The sequence below is a fragment of the Hypomesus nipponensis genome, chromosome 28, assembly GCF_054491055.1.
Source record: "Hypomesus nipponensis isolate SF chromosome 28, ASM5449105v1, whole genome shotgun sequence".
NCBI classification, from domain to species: Eukaryota; Metazoa; Chordata; class Actinopteri; order Osmeriformes; family Osmeridae; genus Hypomesus; species Hypomesus nipponensis.
Genome location: NC_140388.1, coordinates 597,501 through 602,500, shown reverse-complemented (window position 1 = coordinate 602,500; position 5,000 = coordinate 597,501). Strand labels below are relative to the sequence as shown.

General features: G+C 47.3%; 11 non-coding genes and 6 pseudogenes across 11 annotated transcripts; all 17 read right to left on the bottom strand.

Moving 5' to 3' along the window:
* LOC146217307 (5S ribosomal RNA) overlaps window positions 1–99 on the bottom strand; it is a 119-nt pseudogene extending 20 nt beyond the window's left edge.
* Window positions 100–269: 170 nt separating this feature from the next.
* Window positions 270–388, bottom strand: LOC146217306 (5S ribosomal RNA). The gene has a single exon (XR_014753225.1). It is a non-coding gene; the product is annotated as a 5S ribosomal RNA (ribosomal RNA).
* Window positions 389–590: 202 nt separating this feature from the next.
* Window positions 591–709, bottom strand: LOC146217305 (5S ribosomal RNA; annotated as a pseudogene).
* Window positions 710–885: 176 nt separating this feature from the next.
* On the bottom strand, window positions 886–1,004 carry LOC146217304 (5S ribosomal RNA; annotated as a pseudogene).
* A 172-nt stretch (window positions 1,005–1,176) lies between these two features.
* On the bottom strand, window positions 1,177–1,295 carry LOC146217303 (5S ribosomal RNA). Its single transcript, XR_014753224.1, has one exon. It is a non-coding gene; the product is annotated as a 5S ribosomal RNA (ribosomal RNA).
* A 198-nt stretch (window positions 1,296–1,493) lies between these two features.
* On the bottom strand, window positions 1,494–1,612 carry LOC146217302 (5S ribosomal RNA; annotated as a pseudogene).
* A 180-nt stretch (window positions 1,613–1,792) lies between these two features.
* LOC146217301 (5S ribosomal RNA) lies at window positions 1,793–1,911 on the bottom strand. Its single transcript, XR_014753223.1, has one exon. It is a non-coding gene; the product is annotated as a 5S ribosomal RNA (ribosomal RNA).
* A 180-nt stretch (window positions 1,912–2,091) lies between these two features.
* Window positions 2,092–2,210, bottom strand: LOC146217300 (5S ribosomal RNA). The gene has a single exon (XR_014752673.1). It is a non-coding gene; the product is annotated as a 5S ribosomal RNA (ribosomal RNA).
* Window positions 2,211–2,394: 184 nt separating this feature from the next.
* LOC146217299 (5S ribosomal RNA) lies at window positions 2,395–2,513 on the bottom strand (annotated as a pseudogene).
* A 172-nt stretch (window positions 2,514–2,685) lies between these two features.
* LOC146217298 (5S ribosomal RNA) lies at window positions 2,686–2,804 on the bottom strand. The gene has a single exon (XR_014753222.1). It is a non-coding gene; the product is annotated as a 5S ribosomal RNA (ribosomal RNA).
* Window positions 2,805–3,000: 196 nt separating this feature from the next.
* Window positions 3,001–3,119, bottom strand: LOC146217297 (5S ribosomal RNA; annotated as a pseudogene).
* Window positions 3,120–3,299: 180 nt separating this feature from the next.
* On the bottom strand, window positions 3,300–3,418 carry LOC146217296 (5S ribosomal RNA). The gene has a single exon (XR_014753221.1). It is a non-coding gene; the product is annotated as a 5S ribosomal RNA (ribosomal RNA).
* Window positions 3,419–3,598: 180 nt separating this feature from the next.
* On the bottom strand, window positions 3,599–3,717 carry LOC146217295 (5S ribosomal RNA). The gene has a single exon (XR_014752672.1). It is a non-coding gene; the product is annotated as a 5S ribosomal RNA (ribosomal RNA).
* A 184-nt stretch (window positions 3,718–3,901) lies between these two features.
* LOC146217294 (5S ribosomal RNA) lies at window positions 3,902–4,020 on the bottom strand. The gene has a single exon (XR_014753220.1). It is a non-coding gene; the product is annotated as a 5S ribosomal RNA (ribosomal RNA).
* A 184-nt stretch (window positions 4,021–4,204) lies between these two features.
* Window positions 4,205–4,323, bottom strand: LOC146217293 (5S ribosomal RNA). The gene has a single exon (XR_014752671.1). It is a non-coding gene; the product is annotated as a 5S ribosomal RNA (ribosomal RNA).
* A 174-nt stretch (window positions 4,324–4,497) lies between these two features.
* Window positions 4,498–4,616, bottom strand: LOC146217292 (5S ribosomal RNA). Its single transcript, XR_014753219.1, has one exon. It is a non-coding gene; the product is annotated as a 5S ribosomal RNA (ribosomal RNA).
* A 188-nt stretch (window positions 4,617–4,804) lies between these two features.
* Window positions 4,805–4,923, bottom strand: LOC146217291 (5S ribosomal RNA). Its single transcript, XR_014753218.1, has one exon. It is a non-coding gene; the product is annotated as a 5S ribosomal RNA (ribosomal RNA).
* Between the last annotated feature and the right edge of the window lie 77 nt (window positions 4,924–5,000).

Here is a 5,000-nt window from a genome sequence, read left to right as displayed (position 1 = left end):
CCCAGGCGGTCTCCCATCCAAGTACTAACCAGGCCCGACCCTGCTTAGCTTCCGAGATCAGACGAGATAGGGCGTTGCCAGGCTGGTATGGCCGTACGAAACAAGTTGACAACCATAGGCTACTTATCCATATACAGATTTAGCAATTGACAATGCAAGGTAGTCTCTCTCTCTCTCTCGTGTCAAAATGAAAACAGCTTCCAGCCCCTTTCATGAAGGACTACTTGTGCATATTGCAAGATTTCAGTTTCTAAGTGAATGAGCAAAAGAGCATACAGCACCTGGTATTCCCAGGCGGTCTCCCATCCAAGTACTAACCAGGCCCGACCCTGCTTAGCTTCCGAGATCAGACGAGATCGGGCGTTGCCAGGCTGGTATGGCCGTACGAAATAAGTTGACAACCATAGGCTACTTATCCATATACAGATTTAGCAATTGACAATGCAAGGTAGTCTCTCTCTCTCTCTCTCTCTCTCTCTCTCTCTCTCTCTCTCTCTCTCGTGTCAAAATGAAAACAGCTTCCAGCCCCTTTCATGAAGGACTACTTGTGCATATTGCAAGATTTCAGTTTCTAAGTGAATGAGCAAAAGAGCAGACAGCACCTGGTATTCCCAGGCGGTCTCCCATCCAAGTACTAACCAGGCCCGACCCTGCTTAGCTTCCGAGATCAGACGAGATCGGGCGTTGCCAGGCTGGTATGGCCGTACCAAATAAGTTGACAACCAAAGGCTACTTATCCATATACAGATTTAGCAATTGACAATGCAAGGTAGTCTCTCTCTCTCTCTCTCTCTCGTGTCAAAATGAAAACAGCTTCCAGCCCCTTTCATGAAGGACTACTTGTGCATATTGCAAGATGTCAGTTTCTAAGTGAATGAGCAAAAGAGCATACAGCACCTGGTATTCCCAGGCCGTCTCCCATCCAAGTACTAACCAGGCCCGACCCTGTTTAGCTTCCGAGATCAGACGAGATCGGGCGTTGCCAGGCTGGTATGGCCGTACGAAATAAGTTGACAACCATAGGCTACTTATCCATATACAGATTTAGCAATTGACAATGCAAGGTGGTCTCTCTCTCTCTCTCTCGTGTCAAAATGAAAACAGCTTCCAGCCCCTTTCATGAAGGACTACTTGTGCATATTGCAAGATTTCAGTTTCTAAGTGAATGAGCAAAAGAGCATACAGCACCTGGTATTCCCAGGCGGTCTCCCATCCAAGTACTAACCAGGCCCGACCCTGCTTAGCTTCCGAGATCAGACGAGATCGGGCGTTGCCAGGCTGGTATGGCCGTACGAAATAAGTTGACAACCATAGGCTACTTATCCATATACAGATTTAGCAATTGACAATGCAAGGTAGTCTCTCTCTCTCTCTCTCTCTCTCTCTCTCTCTCTCTCTCTCTCGTGTCAAAATGAAAACAGCTTCCAGCCCCTTTCATGAAGGACTACTTGTGCATATTGCAAGATTTCAGTTTCTAAGTGAATGAGCAAAAGAGCAGACAGCACCTGGTATTCCCAGGCGGTCTCCCATCCAAGTACTAACCAGGCCCGACCCTGCTTAGCTTCCGAGATCAGACGAGATCGGGCGTTGCCAGGCTGGTATGGCCGTACCAAATAAGTTGACAACCAAAGGCTACTTATCCATATACAGATTTAGCAATTGACAATGCAAGGTGGTCTCTCTCTCTCTCTCTCTCTCTCTCGTGTCAAAATGAAAACAGCTTCCAGCCCCTTTCATGAAGGACTACTTGTGCATATTGCAAGATTTCAGTTTCTAAGTGAATGAGCAAAAGAGCATACAGCACCTGGTATTCCCAGGCGGTCTCCCATCCAAGTACTAACCAGGCCCGACCCTGCTTAGCTTCCGAGATCAGACGAGATCGGGCGTTGCCAGGCTGGTATGGCCGTACGAAATAAGTTGACAACCATAGGCTACTTATCCATATACAGATTTAGCAATTGACAATGCAAGGTGGTCTCTCTCTCTCTCTCTCTCTCTCTCGTGTCAAAATGAAAACAGCTTCCAGCCCCTTTCATGAAGGACTACTTGTGCATATTGCAAGATGTCAGTTTCTAAGTGAATGAGCAAAAGAGCATACAGCACCTGGTATTCCCAGGCGGTCTCCCATCCAAGTACTAACCAGGCCCGACCCTGCTTAGCTTCCGAGATCAGACGAGATCGGGCGTTGCCAGGCTGGTATGGCCGTACCAAATAAGTTGACAACCATAGGCTACTTATCCATATACAGATTTAGCAATTGACAATGCAAGGTAGTCTCTCTCTCTCTCTCTCTCTCTCTCTCTCGTGTCAAAATGAAAACAGCTTCCAGCCCCTTTCATGAAGGACTACTTGTGCATATTGCAAGATATCAGTTTCTAAGTGAATGAGCAAAAGAGCATACAGCACCTGGTATTCCCAGGCCGTCTCCCATCCAAGTACTAACCAGGCCCGACCCTGTTTAGCTTCCGAGATCAGACGAGATCGGGCGTTGCCAGGCTGGTATGGCCGTACGAAATAAGTTGACAACCATAGGCTACTTATCCATATACAGATTTAGCAATTGACAATGCAAGGTGGTCTCTCTCTCTCTCTCTCGTGTCAAAATGAAAACAGCTTCCAGCCCCTTTCATGAAGGACTACTTGTGCATATTGCAAGATTTCAGTTTCTAAGTGAATGAGCAAAAGAGCATACAGCACCTGGTATTCCCAGGCGGTCTCCCATCCAAGTACTAACCAGGCCCGACCCTGCTTAGCTTCCGAGATCAGACGAGATCGGGCGTTGCCAGGCTGGTATGGCCGTACGAAATAAGTTGACAACCATAGGCTACTTATCCATATACAGATTTAGCAATTGACAATGCAAGGTAGTCTCTCTCTCTCTCTCTCTCTCTCTCTCTCTCTCTCTCTCTCGTGTCAAAATGAAAACAGCTTCCAGCCCCTTTCATGAAGGACTACTTGTGCATATTGCAAGATTTCAGTTTCTAAGTGAATGAGCAAAAGAGCAGACAGCACCTGGTATTCCCAGGCGGTCTCCCATCCAAGTACTAACCAGGCCCGACCCTGCTTAGCTTCCGAGATCAGACGAGATCGGGCGTTGCCAGGCTGGTATGGCCGTACCAAATAAGTTGACAACCAAAGGCTACTTATCCATATACAGATTTAGCAATTGACAATGCAAGGTGGTCTCTCTCTCTCTCTCTCTCTCTCTCGTGTCAAAATGAAAACAGCTTCCAGCCCCTTTCATGAAGGACTACTTGTGCATATTGCAAGATTTCAGTTTCTAAGTGAATGAGCAAAAGAGCATACAGCACCTGGTATTCCCAGGCGGTCTCCCATCCAAGTACTAACCAGGCCCGACCCTGCTTAGCTTCCGAGATCAGACGAGATCGGGCGTTGCCAGGCTGGTATGGCCGTACGAAATAAGTTGACAACCATAGGCTACTTATCCATATACAGATTTAGCAATTGACAATGCAAGGTGGTCTCTCTCTCTCTCTCTCTCTCTCTCGTGTCAAAATGAAAACAGCTTCCAGCCCCTTTCATGAAGGACTACTTGTGCATATTGCAAGATGTCAGTTTCTAAGTGAATGAGCAAAAGAGCATACAGCACCTGGTATTCCCAGGCGGTCTCCCATCCAAGTACTAACCAGGCCCGACCCTGCTTAGCTTCCGAGATCAGACGAGATCGGGCGTTGCCAGGCTGGTATGGCCGTACCAAATAAGTTGACAACCATAGGCTACTTATCCATATACAGATTTAGCAATTGACAATGCAAGGTAGTCTCTCTCTCTCTCTCTCTCTCTCTCTCTCGTGTCAAAATGAAAACAGCTTCCAGCCCCTTTCATGAAGGACTACTTGTGCATATTGCAAGATGTCAGTTTCTAAGTGAATGAGCAAAAGAGCATACAGCACCTGGTATTCCCAGGCGGTCTCCCATCCAAGTACTAACCAGGCCCGACCCTGCTTAGCTTCCGAGATCAGACGAGATCGGGCGTTGCCAGGCTGGTATGGCCGTACGAAATAAGTTGACAACCATAGGCTACTTATCCATATACAGATTTAGCAATTGACAATGCAAGGTAGTCTCTCTCTCTCTCTCTCTCTCTCTCTCTCGTGTCAAAATGAAAACAGCTTCCAGCCCCTTTCATGAAGGACTACTTGTGCATATTGCAAGATGTCAGTTTCTAAGTGAATGAGCAAAAGAGCATACAGCACCTGGTATTCCCAGGCGGTCTCCCATCCAAGTACTAACCAGGCCCGACCCTGCTTAGCTTCCGAGATCAGACGAGATCGGGCGTTGCCAGGCTGGTATGGCCGTACCAAATAAGTTGACAACCATAGGCTACTTATCCATATACAGATTTAGCAATTGACAATGCAAGGTAGTCTCTCTCTCTCTCTCTCTCGTGTCAAAATGAAAACAGCTTCCAGCCCCTTTCATGAAGGACTACTTGTGCATATTGCAAGATGTCAGTTTCTAAGTGAATGAGCAAAAGAGCATACAGCACCTGGTATTCCCAGGCGGTCTCCCATCCAAGTACTAACCAGGCCCGACCCTGCTTAGCTTCCGAGATCAGACGAGATCGGGCGTTGCCAGGCTGGTATGGCCGTACGAAATAAGTTGACAACCATAGGCTACTTATCCATATACAGATTTAGCAATTGACAATGCAAGGTAGTCTCTCTCTCTCTCTCTCTCTCTCTCTCTCTCTCGTGTCAAAATGAAAACAGCTTCCAGCCCCTTTCATGAAGGACTACTTGTGCATATTGCAAGATGTCAGTTTCTAAGTGAATGAGCAAAAGAGCATACAGCACCTGGTATTCCCAGGCGGTCTCCCATCCAAGTACTAACCAGGCCCGACCCTGCTTAGCTTCCGAGATCAGACGAGATCGGGCGTTGCCAGGCTGGTATGGCCGTACGAAATAAGTTGACAACCATAGGCTACTTATCCATATACAGATTTAGCAATTGACAATGCAAGGTAGTCTCTCTCTCTCT